We start from the raw sequence: 15,576 nt of genomic DNA, 5'->3' as shown, positions 1-15,576 counted from the left end.
GGGTAAAAGTTGTAGTCTTTTAAGGAATACAAGGTTAAGGACAGAGAGGTCAAGATGTTCCTCTTATTACCCAATTGCCGTGAAATACGAGTCAGTATTTTATCTCTTAACTAGCGACCTTGACCTTACCAAATTGCAACAGAAGTCTGGGTGTTATCGTATTACTCATTACGGTAATTTTGCGGCGTTGTTTCAGGGGGGTATTCACGCTGCCCCGCCACACAGCACACGGGTACACGACTCCTCAGGGCAAGGGTTATCTAGCATTGCACTCATAAATCATCAGTTATGGGTGGTAAATTTAAAGACAGCTCTGTTTTTATTGCGTTGTCTTAATGTCCACTTCCTGGTTATACATCAGAAGAAAGTTTTTAACCACTCTTTACCTTCCCCGCAGATTACTAGCCATAACTTAGGTAATATACATAAAATTGTTTTTTTCTTGCCAATCATGCTTCTCCATTTCCTTCACTCTTATATTCACTTACAAATTACGTTCATTTCATATCAGTCTGTATGAAAAGCCACTGCAACACCTCATTCTTGAAGGAAGAGTGATAGCCAGAATTAACCCTTACACGTGCTGGGCAAATACGAAACTTTAAGGGGTCTTTAATGGAGAGCCTTAACCCACGAGACCACCAGGCGTCCTAGTGTATATAGTTTCCTGGGCTACAAGAAATCACTTGCCTTGTTACAGTGCACAGTCACATAATGGTTACACTACATCAGATGGGTGGATGGTAGGCCTACGTTTGTCACAGTATACAGTCCCGTAATGGTAGCACTACATCAAATAGGTGGATGGCAGATTTATGGCAGTGTACAGTCAGTCACATGATGGTAGCCCTACATCAGATGAGTGGATGGTTGGCGACCCTTACGTAATGCAGTACCACACCACAAAATGAACTTCCGTGGTTCTTACGAGTTACCATTAGTATCACATAAATTTCTTGTTTATATCGCCTTGTCTCTCATTATGCCTTGTTGTAATTTATTTTAGCCTTCCATTATGTATTTTAGCCGGTCAGTCCGTAAGACATAATGTGTTCTTTTGTGAAAATATTTGGGGAAAATTAGATGGCGATTCCGATTACCTAACCCCGCACACCACCACAACTACACACACACACACACACACACACACACACACACACACACACACACACACACACACATTATTCTGTCTGTCTGTCTGTCTGTCTGTCTCTCTCTCTCTCTCTCTCTCTCTCATCGCAGTCACCCTCCTACCTGTAATTAACCCCACTCATTCACCTGGATTTAGTGACCTTGCGTGATCGCCGGAAGATGACACGGAATCCAAAAGGAAATTGAAACAGGAAAATAAAGTGGTTAACAGCAGCAAATTTTTGTTGATTAGACAAAGGAATAATAGTGATGATGGTGGTGGTGGTGGTTGTAGTTGTGGTGGTGATGGTGGTTGTGGCTGTGATGATGATGATTTTAGGCAGCAGTGCACAGACTTATCCACTTCTTCACCACTAGAGTTATCCCCAGACCTGCCTAAAATTATCTGCCAACTATATTAATAATGTACGGTAAATGAAAGTGTCTCGTTCTAAAAGTGAAAATATAAGACAAATACAACATACAGCTTCATTCCACCGTAGCAAGCTCTATAAAACCTACAGGCTCACAGGAAACGCAAGTAACATAGGGAGACCAAATACCGTAGTTAGCACGAAAAGTTTGCTGTAACGATTGCCACGTGACGGTTTCGATCAAAACTAACTCCTCCTCCTCCTCCTTCGTGGAAAAAATCTGCGCGTTGTCCACTGCCAGCAAGTTGTGGAGTGGGGGAGAAAGTGTGAGAGTAGAAACACAGCACTAACCTACGTACACCTTCACGGGGAGAGGTGGGTGTTTGGGTGGAGTAAAAGCATCAGGCGGTAGGAAGAATTAAAAAAAAAAACGCAATTGTGCTGAAAAGTGTTAGTGGAAACTTTATAATGGTAATTCCTTTTAAGGGAGAGTTACAACCTCATCAGTATGAGGGGTCTTCCGTACGCTGAATAAAACGTCTGGTGATAGTAGTAGTGGTTGTAGTAGTAAAGTAGTCGTAGTATAGTAATAGTAATAGTAGTTTAGTAATAGTGGTTCCTGTTGTTGTTGTTGTGGCATCAAGATCCAGTGAAACGTGAACCCAGTGGACTGTAGGCTTAAGTTTTTCCTCTGCAGTCCATCATCTTCCTTTCGAGGGATAGAGAAGTTTTGAGGGGCGTTTGTATTGCCAGACAGTGGACCCGTCTCGTGTATATCGATGCCACCACATGAAGGCGTCCCTCTCCAACACCGGTAGTCAGAGCACAAGAAGTAGACGCCATGATAAAGAAAGAATTAAAACGAAAAATATTAACATAGCAACAGGATGAAAGACTGAAAAAACGCGACGAAAAAATAATAAATGATAAGAGAGCGAAAGTCTGGGTGTGATTAATTCAGGGGGAGGCATTATTGATAGAGAGAGAGAGAGAGAGAGAGAGAGAGGGGAGCCATTTTCCAGGTAAGATCAAGGTCTGTGTGATTTGGAAGAACGGGAGGGAGTGTGACGGTGGTGAGGGAGGGAGGGAGGAAGGGAGGAAACGAGGGAGGTAGGAAAGCACGGTGGTGGTAGGTAGGTAAGGAGGGAAGAAGGAAAACAGGGGACAGAGAGGGGGGGGGGGTTGATGATGGTGGTAGGTAGGATGGAAGGTAAGCATGAAAGAAGATAGGCAGGTAGGTAAGGAGGTTGGAAAAGAGTGAGAAAGGGAGGTGATGGTGTTGAGGCAGGAAGCTGATAGGTAGGTGGGATGCTGGTGGTTGTAGTGGTGGTGTTGGGGTAGAAAGGGCGGTAGATAGGTAGAGAAGGAGGGATGGAGGTAGATATGGAATGAAGGTAGGTAGTGGCAGTGAGCTAGGAAGGGAAGGAGGAAGAAAAGGAGGGAAGCAGGTAGCAAGTTATGTAAGAAGGGTAGTATGTGTGTATGACCATTAAGAGGCATATAGTGTAGGTAGGTAGGGAGTATAGTGTGTGGTCTTGAGGTAGGAAGGCAGAGTATGTAGGTATGAGGTGAGGATGTGTGGTGTGGTGTGGTGTGTAGTGGAGTGTAGTGCAGTGTAGGTGGTGTGGTGTGGTGGCTGGAGGTTGCGTGGTGAAGTGTGGTGTGGCGTGACATGAGGTGGTGAAATGCAGTAAAGGCGGTGGTGAGGTGGGCTGGTATGAGGGTATTGTGGTGTGGCAAGTGCGGCGAGACGGAGAGAGAGAGAGAGAGAGATTTTCGTGGGTTGCATAAGTTGAAAATTGTCAGAAATGGCTGGAACTTTCCGCTCTAAAATTGCTGACAGGGGCGTAGGTCGGCCTCCTTGGATGATGGTAATCTTGCCTCGGGGATTTTTGAGCCGAAGGGGGTTACTTGGGATTTACTCGTAATTGTAGTAGTAGTAGTAGTAGTATTTGTTGTTGTTGTTGTTTTCTTGACAGTTCGCATAAATGTCAGACAAGAAAATATTAACATAGGCACGACTTTTAATCATTCCCTTTAATTTGCAGAGATTATTACCCTTTTGCAGTTTATTTCCTGTTTTCAATTGCCCTTTTGCAGTTTATTTCCCGTACCTTAATGTCAGAAAACGACAATGCTACGGTTCTGCATCCTTTCCATAATACTTCTTCGTGACTAGCACCATATCCAAGTGTTAATCTATTATTGCTCAACATTCAGGGTGGAGAGATGGCAGTTTTACCCGAATTAAAGTGAATAGAGAACAGGAGGTGCCACGAAGCTACTAGTTTTTGTTTTTTTCTTGGAAGGAACGGTTTGAGGGCTCCTGATCTTTGGTTCCTTCTTCCTTGCATTAAAAAAAAAAAAAAGTGACGTTACTGCACCTTTTTAATTTTACACCGGCAGTACCAGACAGGTGAGCCCCCTTCAGGTATTAATTAGGCAGGGTTTACGATCGTCTGTGCTAACACCCACGTCACCCTCCTGTAAACTGTGTACCTGTATTTGTAAACTCACCTGACCGTAATTGTAAATAGTATTGTTTATCAATTTGTCTTCACTCATACAGCTTCCATATATTTCAGAACGATATAAGATTGAATATGTAAGTTAATTATAAGATCAAAGATATGACTCATTTAGAAATACTTATTGTGGAGCCCTGTGTATCGTGAAAATTGCTTAGGACCCTTTATAAATACGCCATTAGTCTGAGTTACACGCCTGAGAGTGATGACTTTAATAGTGTGAGTGTTCGCTTAGACTTGCTGTGCTTGTGACCAAATTCCCCGCCTGAGAGTGATAAATGTGATAGTTGCATGTCTACCCAGAGTCGGTGGTAGGCGAGGGATTGTAGTAAGGTGTAAGTTGAAGGTGGTGTGGTTGTGAGGCGTCGTGAGGTGAAGTGTGGTGGAGTGAGGTGTGGTGAAGTGAACTGTGGTGGAGTCAAGTGTGATAAAATATGGTGTGGGGGAGTCAGGTGTGGTAGTGTGAGGTGTGGTAGTGAGGCGTGGCAGTCGACGCAAAGTGGAGCCAGTGAATTGGGCGAGGCGGCGTGGGAGAGGGAGACGGATAGGATGTCGAACTGGGGAAGGAGAGGTAAAGTGGACCATGGGGGGAGGTGAGGTGGGGTGACATGGTGAGGTGGGGTGGTGGGATGGTAGAGCGAGACACGGTGACGGGGAGAGAGGTTTTTGGTTGAGGTGACAGGGTGAGTTGGGGTGGTGGGGTAATAGGGTGGGGCTGGGTAGTGGGGTTGAGTAGAGGGAGGTGACAGGGTGGGTTGGGGTGGTGGGGTAATAGAGTGGGGCTGGGTAGTGGGGTTGAGTAGAGTGAGGTGGGAAGGTGGGGTGAGGTAGTTGGGGGAGGGGGAGGACATACGGAGATTTGGTTGGTATCTGAAGGTTGGGGTTGAAGGTAGGGATGTGGGTGGTGAGAGGGTATGGCTGGGGTAAAATGGGCTTCGTGGGGTGGATGGGTGACCGAATGGGGTTGGGTGAGATGGGGATGGCAGGGAAATAGATGGTTGGTTGACCGGAAAAAAATGATATGGTGCATGACGCTAAGGGAGAGAGAGGGGGGGGGGGGTCTTTGTTGGTGGGTCAGCGAGAGAGGTTTGGCAGTAAAAGGGAGGATGAGTAGGGGTTGGGGGTAGTAGGGTGGCTGGAAGGGGTGAAATGAGGCTGTAAGTTGAGAAGTAGGGTAGGGGGAAGAGTGTTAAGATGGAAGAAAAGAGGGGAGAGAGGGGAGAAAGGGGGGACATGAAATAAAAGGATGGAGGCGGGAGGTGGAAGGGAAAGATGGTGGTTAAGGGGGAAGGGAGTAGGGTGGGGAAGAAGGAAGAGAGAGAGAGGGATGGAAGTGTAGGAGGTAAGGTTGATGGTTGCTGTGGGACTAGTGAAGAGTGACAGGAATGCGTAGTAAGCTGACAGGAAAAGAAATGGGATAGCGTTGAAAGAGTGTGCCGGGGTCAGGGTGGCAAAAAAGTGGGAAAGTGAAAGGAATGGCACAGTAGGAGGGGAGGGGGAGGAGGACGGGAACGTTTCTAGAGACTCAGGAGAAGGAAGGCGTAGGAAAACAGGACGTTGGAGGAGAGGGTTGGGGGATGCGAGGGTGGGTGGGGGTGGATGACAGTAATAGGGATGGGAGTTGATAAAGCGAGGGAGGGGGGATAAGGAAATGGCATAGACTAGTAGTTGAGAGAGGAGGGAGAGAGGGAGGGAGGAAGTTGCTAGGAAGTGAAAAAGAACACAAGGTAGGAGAATAGGAAGATGGCGGGAGGGGGAGGGGGTGGTGGTTCAGGGGGAGGGGTCCTTGGTGGGCAGGGGGTATTGACTTTAGCGCAGTGCCAGGGTGTGTGGGGGGGGTAGGGGTGCCGGGGGGGAGGGGGGATAGGAAGGGCGTCCACTGCAGACTGCGTGCTGCCGCGTCAGGTATACGCTGGCCATAAACCGTCTCTCTCTCTCTCTCTCTCGTCATAGGTCGTAACACCCGCGAGTCATTAGGGGGTCGTGTGAGTTTAAGCGGCTTTGTTTGACCGTTAGACAGGGATTAAGGTGACCAGCACATAAACAAAGAGAGAGAGAGAGAGAGAGAGAGAGAGAATTATAACCCGTAGTAAATGGGAAAATTCTTGACTCATTTTACAACGAGAGGTATTGTGTTTGTTGCTGTTGTTCTTAAACTATTTTTTTTATATGACCCTTCGCAGCACCCCTAGGCAGGGAACTCATCCACATTTACTAAGGTCCTGGTGCTGGAGAGAGAGGCCTTCACATGGTGGCACTGAAATGATAGATACATACATAAATAGGTAAACACAGGTATGTATGTATATATGTATGGATGTGTATGTATGTATGTGTATGTGGATGTGTATATATGTATATATTTATGTATGTGTATGTATGTATGTATTTATGGATGTGTATGTATGTATGTATTTGGCCAGCATCATGACCTCGAAGCTTAACCTCGAAGGCAAACCTATCCCCGGTAATCCTGCAGTCGATCCCAGGGCAGTCAGAGAAATGACCTGAACCCGTATAATGAAGGTCACAGTGTCGGGGAAGCTAGGTCATCCAGGGAGCATTTACAACGAATACACCAGACGATTTACACAGCAGGAATACACCCAGACGATTTACACAGCAGGAATACACCCAGACGATTTACATTAAGAATATACCAGACAATTTACACTCTAATGATTTGCATAGCATAATTTACACAGCAGGAATACACCCAGACGATTTACACCACGAATTTACACAGGAAGAATACACCAGACGATTTATACTGCACGGAATTAGGACGAAAAACAAATATTATGACTTGCTTGTGGGAGGCGGTTTACTTCCGTGTGTCATGAAGCTTGCTCGCGTGTGAAGACAGATAGACATAGATAGATAGATGGACAGATAGAGGTAGTCACACACACACACACACACACACACACACACACACACACACACACACACACAACCATTAAATTCCTGATCCCTCTAATGCAAGACAATGGTATCCACTTCCTGCACACTCCCTCTTCTCTGTCCCCCCTCCCTCTGTATCCACCTACACCACCCTATCCACCTACACCCCCCTATCCACCTACACCCCCTCCCTCACTCACACCTTCCACCACACCTGAGTCAGAGAAAGAGTGGGTCAGCAATCAGGGAGTTTTACCTGTGCCGTGTCACCCCCGCCCCCCCGGTATGATTAAAGTAGTGTGTGTTCCTTCAGCCGTGGGAATGACAGAGGTGTATGTCTTCCTGTGCCTGCCTTACATTAGTGGATTAACCTAACCCAGTGTGACCTAGTGACCTGACCCCGTTGTTCAACCTAATCTCGCCTAATTTATGACCTGTATCTTGGCATAATTACCTACCGAAACCAACCCAGCTTAAGCAGTCCGAGTTAAATTTGCCTCTACCTCTGCTTCCTACCTACCCAGTGCACCCAGTCCGTCCCTAATCAGACGAAACCAATTACCGACACAGAAGAGGCTCACCCTCTTGCCCGTGAACCCCAGCGTCATTGACCAAACCACTTCAGGAAATTGACGTAAACTCCAGGACTGAGATGCACAAAGATCCGTGTGTGTGTGTGTGTGTGTGTGTGTGTGTGTGTGTGTGTGTGTGTTTTGCGGGTAAGAAGTGTAGAATATTCCCATGTCTTCTCTTTTTTTTTTTTTTTTTTTCTCCCCTGCAAACGAGAATTTGTTACATTAGGGCTTTTGTCGTGGGGTTTATCTGTGAATCCACGTCCAGATTTTAAGGTTACTCCTTTCATAATTTTCCACCTGTGCCTCTTTCTGTTTCTGAATCCTGTCCATTACTCTTTGATAATGAAAAATGAAGTTATGGTGACGGCAAAGATAGTGATGGATGAAATATGTAAACAGTTCAGCTCTAAGGGGTCCAAACTCCACATTTCACTGTCAAATTGACGCACTATTGCTCTCCTGATAAAAAAGTATCCAAAAAGAACTCGACCAATCTGCTGGTGTGGGTGTGACAGTGGGAGTAGCAGATGGATAAATGAGGCAAGGCAGCACATGAGAGATCGACCGGTGAAATGGATGAGGGGCGTTATATGTGGACCACCCTGTATGGGAATATGCAGGTTATCGACTCTCCCTCCTACCCATCCATCTACCCACCTACTTTACTTGAGTACCCATTCATCTATTCGTCCAGTTCTTCCGTCCATGTGTGTGTGTGTGTGTGTGTGTGTGTGTGTGTGTGTGTGTGTGTGTGTGTGTGTGTGTGTGTGTGTGTGCCTGCCTGCCTGCCTGCCTGCTTGTCTGTCTGTTCATCTTTATCTCTTGCCAGACGTTTGATCCCAGTAGTATCCAGGACTAGTGTAAAAAATAAAGGATAAAAATCTTCTTCCTCTCCAACCCGCCCTCCCTCATGCACTCCAACCTTGTCCTTTCATCTCTCTCTCTCTCTCTCTCCCCTATTTGTTTTTCGGATCAATACCTTATCTTTATTTTGTCTGTAACTTGACTCTGACTAATGGCAGAGAGAGAGAGAGAGAGAGAGAGAGAGAGAGAGAGTGGCTGAAAGAAAAAAGTTGAGATAAAAGTAACTGAGATTGAGAATGTGAGAGAGGGGAGAGAGGAACGAACACTGATGGAGAGAGGGGGAACAGTAAGTGAAGGATGGAGAGAGAGAGAGAGAGAGAGAGAGAGAGAGAGAGAGAGAGACACACACACACACACACACACACACACACACACACACACACACACACACACACACACACACACACACACGTTTTAATCTCTCCTCAAACCCACTTACTCTCCCCAGCTCTTGTTCATAGGAAGCTGACGGGGAGACTCGAAGCACATACTGTATTCTGGTTTGCGTGAGAGACTTGGCTGCCTTTCTCCTTTGCTGGTGTGGTTTGCTCAGTATTTTCTTGTCTGTGTTGTAATGACCTGTTGTACAATTATCCTAGTACTGTACTTGAGTAATGATCTAATATTTCATTTTTAATTTATTTTTTTATGAATGGAGGATGCTTGTATTGTAATCTGGTGTATGGATTATTTTTTGTAGTCATTTGTTTTTCCTTCCTCTTTTCTGTTATTTAAAAAAAAAAAGGTAAGAATTGACTTGTAATTATTTTGACTGCACTGTAACTGGAAGGTAAACATTCATTACTAATTGAGAAGATTTTCGAGATTTTGGAAGGTGTATGCTGGCTGTATTTTCTTTGTATCGACTTCCTTTGTATTAGTTAACATAAAAGGGATATACAGGTGTAGTAGAATAAGTTGCTGAGATAGAGGTGTTGCGAAATCTTGTAACCCGACGATAATACGACCTGTTAATGCAGACAGCCTCGCAGCACCAACGCGCCACATCTTGTTGGTATATAGACTTCGTAATACCTCTTCCTGTGCGATTCATTTAGACTCGTATTCTCTTGTATATCGTTTATTGGCCTTTAATATGAACATAATTTGTATCACCAAAATAGCAGAGAATATAAAGCTATAATAACGAAAATAATAATAATAATAATAATAATAATAATAATAATAATAATAATAATAATACCGGTAATGATGATGAGGAGGAGGATGAAGATGATGTGGATTGATGATCTTGAAAAATAATAATAATAATAATAATAATAATAAGGGTAATAATAACGCTAATAATAATCTGGGGAAGAGCAGACATGAAATCTTAACCAGTGAAGATACTGGCCATAAAGCAGACAGTCCGAGCAGAGCGACGCGTTGTCTGCTTTACGCCTCACATAACCCAGAGATGAGGCCTGCGACGTTGAGGATGTGTGTGTGTGTGTGTGTGTGTGTGTGTGTGTGTGTGTGTGTGTGTGTGTGTGTGTGTAAGCTGAGAGGGGGATTGCGTGCGTGAGAGGAGGGGAGTTGTGTGTGTGTCAGGGTGGGGGTTGGTGTGGGTTTGTGGGGGAGAAATTGGTGTGTGGGAGAGGGTAGTGTGTGTGTGTGTGTGTGTGTGTGTGTGTGTACGCGTCATGGAGACCTAGCAATCCAATTACACCCAGTAACTGCTCTGACGATCACTCCACATCTGTCTGTCTATGTATCTGTCTATCTGTCTATCTACCCTGTTCTCCCTGTTCACCAGTTTGTTCATCTGTTATGTTCCCCCGGCGTCCTAGCTCATCCTGGGTTTGAAACGAATGCGGGAAAGAATTTTAGAATTTTTTTCTTCTCTCGTCACAGTGGCTTCGATTTATGGCCTTTGCGCTGATCTGGGTGAGAGAGAGAGAGAGAGAGAGAGAGAGAGAGAGAGAGAGGGGGGGAGGGAGGGAGAGAGAGCACATCTAATTTCCTTTGAGACGCAATTACGAGGAAGAGAAGTGAGACAAAAAGATCATAATTGAGTGAGAGAGAGAGAGAGAGAGAGAGAGAGAGAGAGAGAGAGAGAGAGAGAGGAAAGAAAAATGTGAAAGACTTTGAGAGAAAGGAAAGGACAAGCCAGGGAGAGTCTAGAAGTTTGGAGAGGGAGGGGAGGGAAGGGAAGGGAGGTTTTCAGAGGGGGGGGAAGGAAGAAGGAAAGCGAGGGAAAGATTGGAGAGTGAAGTTAAGAGGGAGGGAAGGCGGGAAAGAGTGTAGGAAACAAAGTACGTAAAATATAGAGAGAAAGAGAGAGAGAGAGAGAGAGACAGAGAGAGAGACAGAGACAGAGAGAGGGGGGGGGGAAAGGTGAAAGAGAAAAAGAGAGAAGAAGGGAAGGGAGCAAAGAGTGATTTATCAGAAAGAGAGAGAGAGAGAGAGAGAGAGAGAGAGAGAGACGGAAAAAAAGGTGAAAGAGAAGCAGAGAGAAGAAGGGAGGGGAGCAAAGAGTGATTTATCTGAGAGAGAGAGAGAGAGAGAGAGAGAGAGGAAGTAATGTGCCTAGGGAATGGGCGGTGTCCCCTGTCTTGAGGTAGATAGATAAATAAATAGATAGAGGGGTGGTTAGAGGGATGGGTTGATGGATACGTGGCTAGGTGGAGACATATCGATAGACTGGTGGCTGGATAAATATAGATAGATAGAAATTGTAATAAACACGTAAATAGACAGAAAGACAGGCAGACAGATAGATAGACGATGTGGGGCAAGGAGTGATATATTTAGGGGGCTTGGGTCCCTGTCTGCCCCCTGTCTTGAGGTTGCACGTCTTCGCAATTTTTTAAAGTATGGAGGGACGGGGGACGGGGTTAGGTGGAGGGGGAAGGAGAGGTGGAGGGGGAGAGGGGGGAGAAGGGGTAGGTGGAGGGAGAGGGGGGAGAAGGGGTAGGTGGAGGGGGAAAGGGAGGTGGAGAGGGGAGAAATGAAGTGAGTGTCGGAAGGGGAGACAGAAAAAAAAAGAGGAGGTGGAGGAGGAGGAGGGTGTGAAGATCGAGGAACAGGAGGAAATGGAGGAGGGGTAGGCATGACAGGGAACCGGGAAGTGAAAGGTGGAGAAAGAGAGAGTAGGAATGATGGAGAGGAAAGAGAGAAATGGCTTGGAGAGTTTGGAGAAAGAAGGATAGGAAAAGGGGCACGGGACGATGGGGGGAGGAAGGAGAGTTGAGGGAAGGAGACGCCAAAGGTGGAAGGGTACACAGGAAAACAAACATCAAGAATCCTAGTGATCGTCTCAAGGTCGTCCGTGGTGAAGGATGTCACGTTTGTAGTGTCTGAAGGAGAGGGTATTGGAGGAAATTGGAGGGGGTGAGGGAGTCGGAACTGGAGGGGTGAGGGAGAGGGGACTAGAAGGGGAGAGGGGATGGGAGGAAATGGAGGGGAAAGGAAGAGGGAAATTGGAAGCGAGGAAGAGGGATGAGAGGGGGAGGGTGAAGATGCGTGTAAGCGACCCTAATCCTAACACACATCACATTTCACGCTTGGATTTTGTGCTGATTCGATGCCAAATCTGCCGAACGTGAGTGGCGAGAGGACGAGTGGGAGGGGGCTAAGGTAGAGAGTACATGAGGAAGGGTGGCGTGGGGGAGAAGGGGAGGGGGACAGAGGAAGGGAGTACGTATGAGGTCAGGGTTGAGAGAAGGCTGAGGTAAAACTACATGAGGGAGGGTAATGTGGGAGGGAAGGACTGTGAGATTGGAAGGAGGACAGTGAGGAATTGTTAGGATGGATAGAACTGAGTAGGATATTTAGGAGGGAGGATGAGGTGAGATGGAATGAATAATTGAAAGCGAAGAGATTGTGGAAACGGCAGCATTGAGGAGTATAAGAGGAAGGGTGGGTCGGTATGGTATGAAAGACTTTAGTGTTCGATTTTATGCGGCTTAGGAAAGACTTTAGAACGAGCTTAGAGGTTAGATATACCCTTCATTACCCCCTTCAACACTATGGCGGTGCTGGAGGGGAACGCCTTCACGTGGTGGCACCGATATAACTCAGTGACTCCTCTGCCGGGTTATACAATCGTCCCTCAACGCCCTTTCTGTCCCCCTGAAAGGAGGATGGTGGACTATAGTATGAGGACAACTTCAGCCTGTAGTCCGTCGGATTCACATTTCAAGCCACAACTATTACCACCTCTAGGGCGGTGTGCAGAAAATAAATAAGTGAATAAATAAATAAATAAATAGAATGAATATATAAATAAAGGAAAAATAAACGAAAGGCATAATCGTACTAAAGTGGATAGAAGGATGAAGGGATGACAGAGCCGAGTACCTGAAAAGAGTGTGGATTGCGATGGACTGAAGGATATGTGAAGTGGAAGGAGCATGGTGAGGAGAGGTCAGAGTACAAGTGTGGAGGAGGACAGCGTTGAGGAGGACGTGGAGAAGGTGGGTTGAGAGGGAGTGAAACTGTTTATAATGAATAGGAAATGTGAGAAGGGGCAGAGCTGAGAAGTACATGGAGGAGGGTGGTTTGATATGGGATGAAGGGCTTCTTAGAAATTGTTAAAAGAAGGTAGAAGGAAAAGGGTGGGGAGTTCATGAGAAAAGTTGAGTTTGGATGGAGTAAATGGCTGTTGAAAAGTGAATAGAAGTGTGTGAAATACAGAACTGCACAAGCAAGATGAATTAGAAGTCATTAAGTGCACAATTAGGCTGATTAGACGTCATTAAGTGGGCACTCAGGATAATCAGAGTGGTGAAGCTCAAGGCATCTTAAGACATCAAGTGTGTTTGAGTAGACACGCCTTCTCTTCTTGCACATCCTAATCTCTCTCTCTCTCTCTCTCTCTCTCTCTCTCTCTCTCTCTCTCTCACACACACACACACACACACACACACACACACACACACACACACACACACACACACACACACACACACACACACACACACACACCTTTCCTTATTTTCTTCCGCACCCTCTCCATCTCTTCGCTTCCCCTCTCATCCTCTTCCCTATCTCCTTCTCTTCCCTCCCCCTCCCCTGCTTCTTCTCCCCCCCACCCCACTTCCCACTCTACCTCCAAGTACCACCTTAAGTGCTGAGAGGGTCCGGAGTTAAGATTTAAGGCTGCCAATGAACAACCGACAAGAAATTTGGTGAGAATACTTCCAAGAATCGAGAGTCACAGTTTAGTATCTTCATCATCTCCAACGTCATCGTCATTATCACCTTTGTCGGTGTGATGATGATGATGATGGAGGAGGAGGGGAAGGAGGATGATGATGAGGAGGAAGAGAAGGAGGAAGAGGAGGAGAAGGAGGAGGATAAAAGCACCGTCATCGTCCTAAGGGATCTTGAAAGAATAGGACCTCATGATTTTGCCTCTACTCCTTGATTTTCTTTGGAAGGGACTGTCTTATAAGATGTGGGTGTAGATTTAACGTTGTATTCTTTGATTTTCTTATTTATTCTGCTACCCCATGACGATTTAATTAAATTTTAGTAGACATGTGGCAGTGAAGGGATTAGAGGCCATCACTGTTAAACTCCTTCGTACGGTACATCATGTGTGTATATAAATGTGTGTGTGTGTGTGTGTGTGTGTGTGTGTGTGTGTAGATAGATATAGATAAGCAGATAGGTAGGTAGATAAGTAGGTAGGAAGGTAGGTAAGTAAATAGGTAGGTAGGTCGGTAGATGGATTAATCGTGAGCTGTAGTAGAGAGTATGAGAAATTCAGAAGGTTTATAGGACGTGAAGGTCGTGAAGTATTTGATGATGGACTTAGCAACAGGTAAAACTCTTGAACTTAGAGGAAGGCCATTGATAAGTGTGTGTAAGAAAGGATCAGTGTGTGTGGAGGCGAAGGGTCGGTGGGTGCGAAGGGATAGGGGCGGTGCTGTGTTGTGCTGTGTGTGGTGGTGCTGTTTTGTGCTGTGTGGGTCCTGAATAGGTTAGGTGGGTCAGCATGGAGGGCGTGTGGCGTTGACAGTAATTGCATGTTGGGAACGGTTTTAAAAAGAGGAAAAAAATTGCGCTCTTTCATTACCGGAGACAGAGAGTGGTTTCCTTGTCAGAGCCAGGCTGTAAAGTGGGAAAAAAAATATATATTATACAGTAATTAGGGAAAACTTACAAAATAAAAATAAAGGGATTTAGATATGCGGGTGAGAAATACGCTGAAATATTTCTTCCGGAATAAAGCGATTTTCTGGTTGTCTGATTAATTACAGCGAGGCTAGAGTGACTTTGAACACACACACACACACACACACACACACACACACACACACACACACACACACACACACACACACACACACACACACACACACACACACACACACACACTATAGCTCGTAGCAGTCCATCCCACTTGAACCTCTTATTGTGGGGTGAGTAAGTCGTCTTCAGTACTGTCTTTTTTTTCGTACAGTGAGTGATTGCGTGAGTGAGTGAGTAGGTGAGAGAGTTAGGTATCTTCATCGGTACTCTTTAAGTCCGTCTCCAGTCTCGGGGTTAGTTTGTGTGTGTGTGTGTGTGTGTGTGTGTGTGTGTGTGTGTGTGAGAGAGAGAGAGAGAGAGAGAGAGAGAGGCACTGGAGAAAGTTAGGGGAGGTAAAAATAGAAGCATACTTGCGTAAAAGGTTAGAGGAGGGAGGAAGGAGGAGGAAGAAGAAAGAAAAGTGAAAGAGGAGAAACAAGGAGGAAACGAAAGGGAATGAGTAAGAGGGAAGAAAGAAGGAAAAGATGAGGGAAAAGAGGAAGAGGAAGAAAAAAGGAAAAGAAGAGGAAATTTTTTGAATAGGAAAAGAGGAAGAAGAAGTAGAGAAAACAAGGGTATGAGGATCTAAAAGAAAAAGGTTAATAATAAAAGGAAAAGAAGGAAATGAGTAAACGGAGAGGAAGAGGAGGAAAGATAAGAAAAGGAGGGAAAACAGGAAAAAAGAGATGAGGAGGAAGAAGCCAGGAAAAAAGTGTAAAAAGAAAGAGAGAAAACTTACAAACTTAGACGCTTCCAATCAACGTTGACTCTCTCTCTCTCTTTCTCTCTCTCTGCTGTATATGTACAGTATACTACATACAATATATATATATATATATATATATATATATATATATATATATATATATCCTCATTTCCTTGTTCCATATATATATATATCCTCATTTCCTTGTTCCATATTTCTTTTCTGTTCCCACCCTTCCCCTTCCATCCTCT

Source organism: Coenobita brevimanus, chromosome 86 (assembly GCF_032717465.1).
Source record: "Coenobita brevimanus isolate Jiangsu-jjx chromosome 86, ASM3271746v2, whole genome shotgun sequence".
In the NCBI taxonomy this organism is placed as follows: domain Eukaryota; kingdom Metazoa; phylum Arthropoda; class Malacostraca; order Decapoda; family Coenobitidae; genus Coenobita; species Coenobita brevimanus.
Note: the sequence above shows the minus strand (reverse complement) of the source record.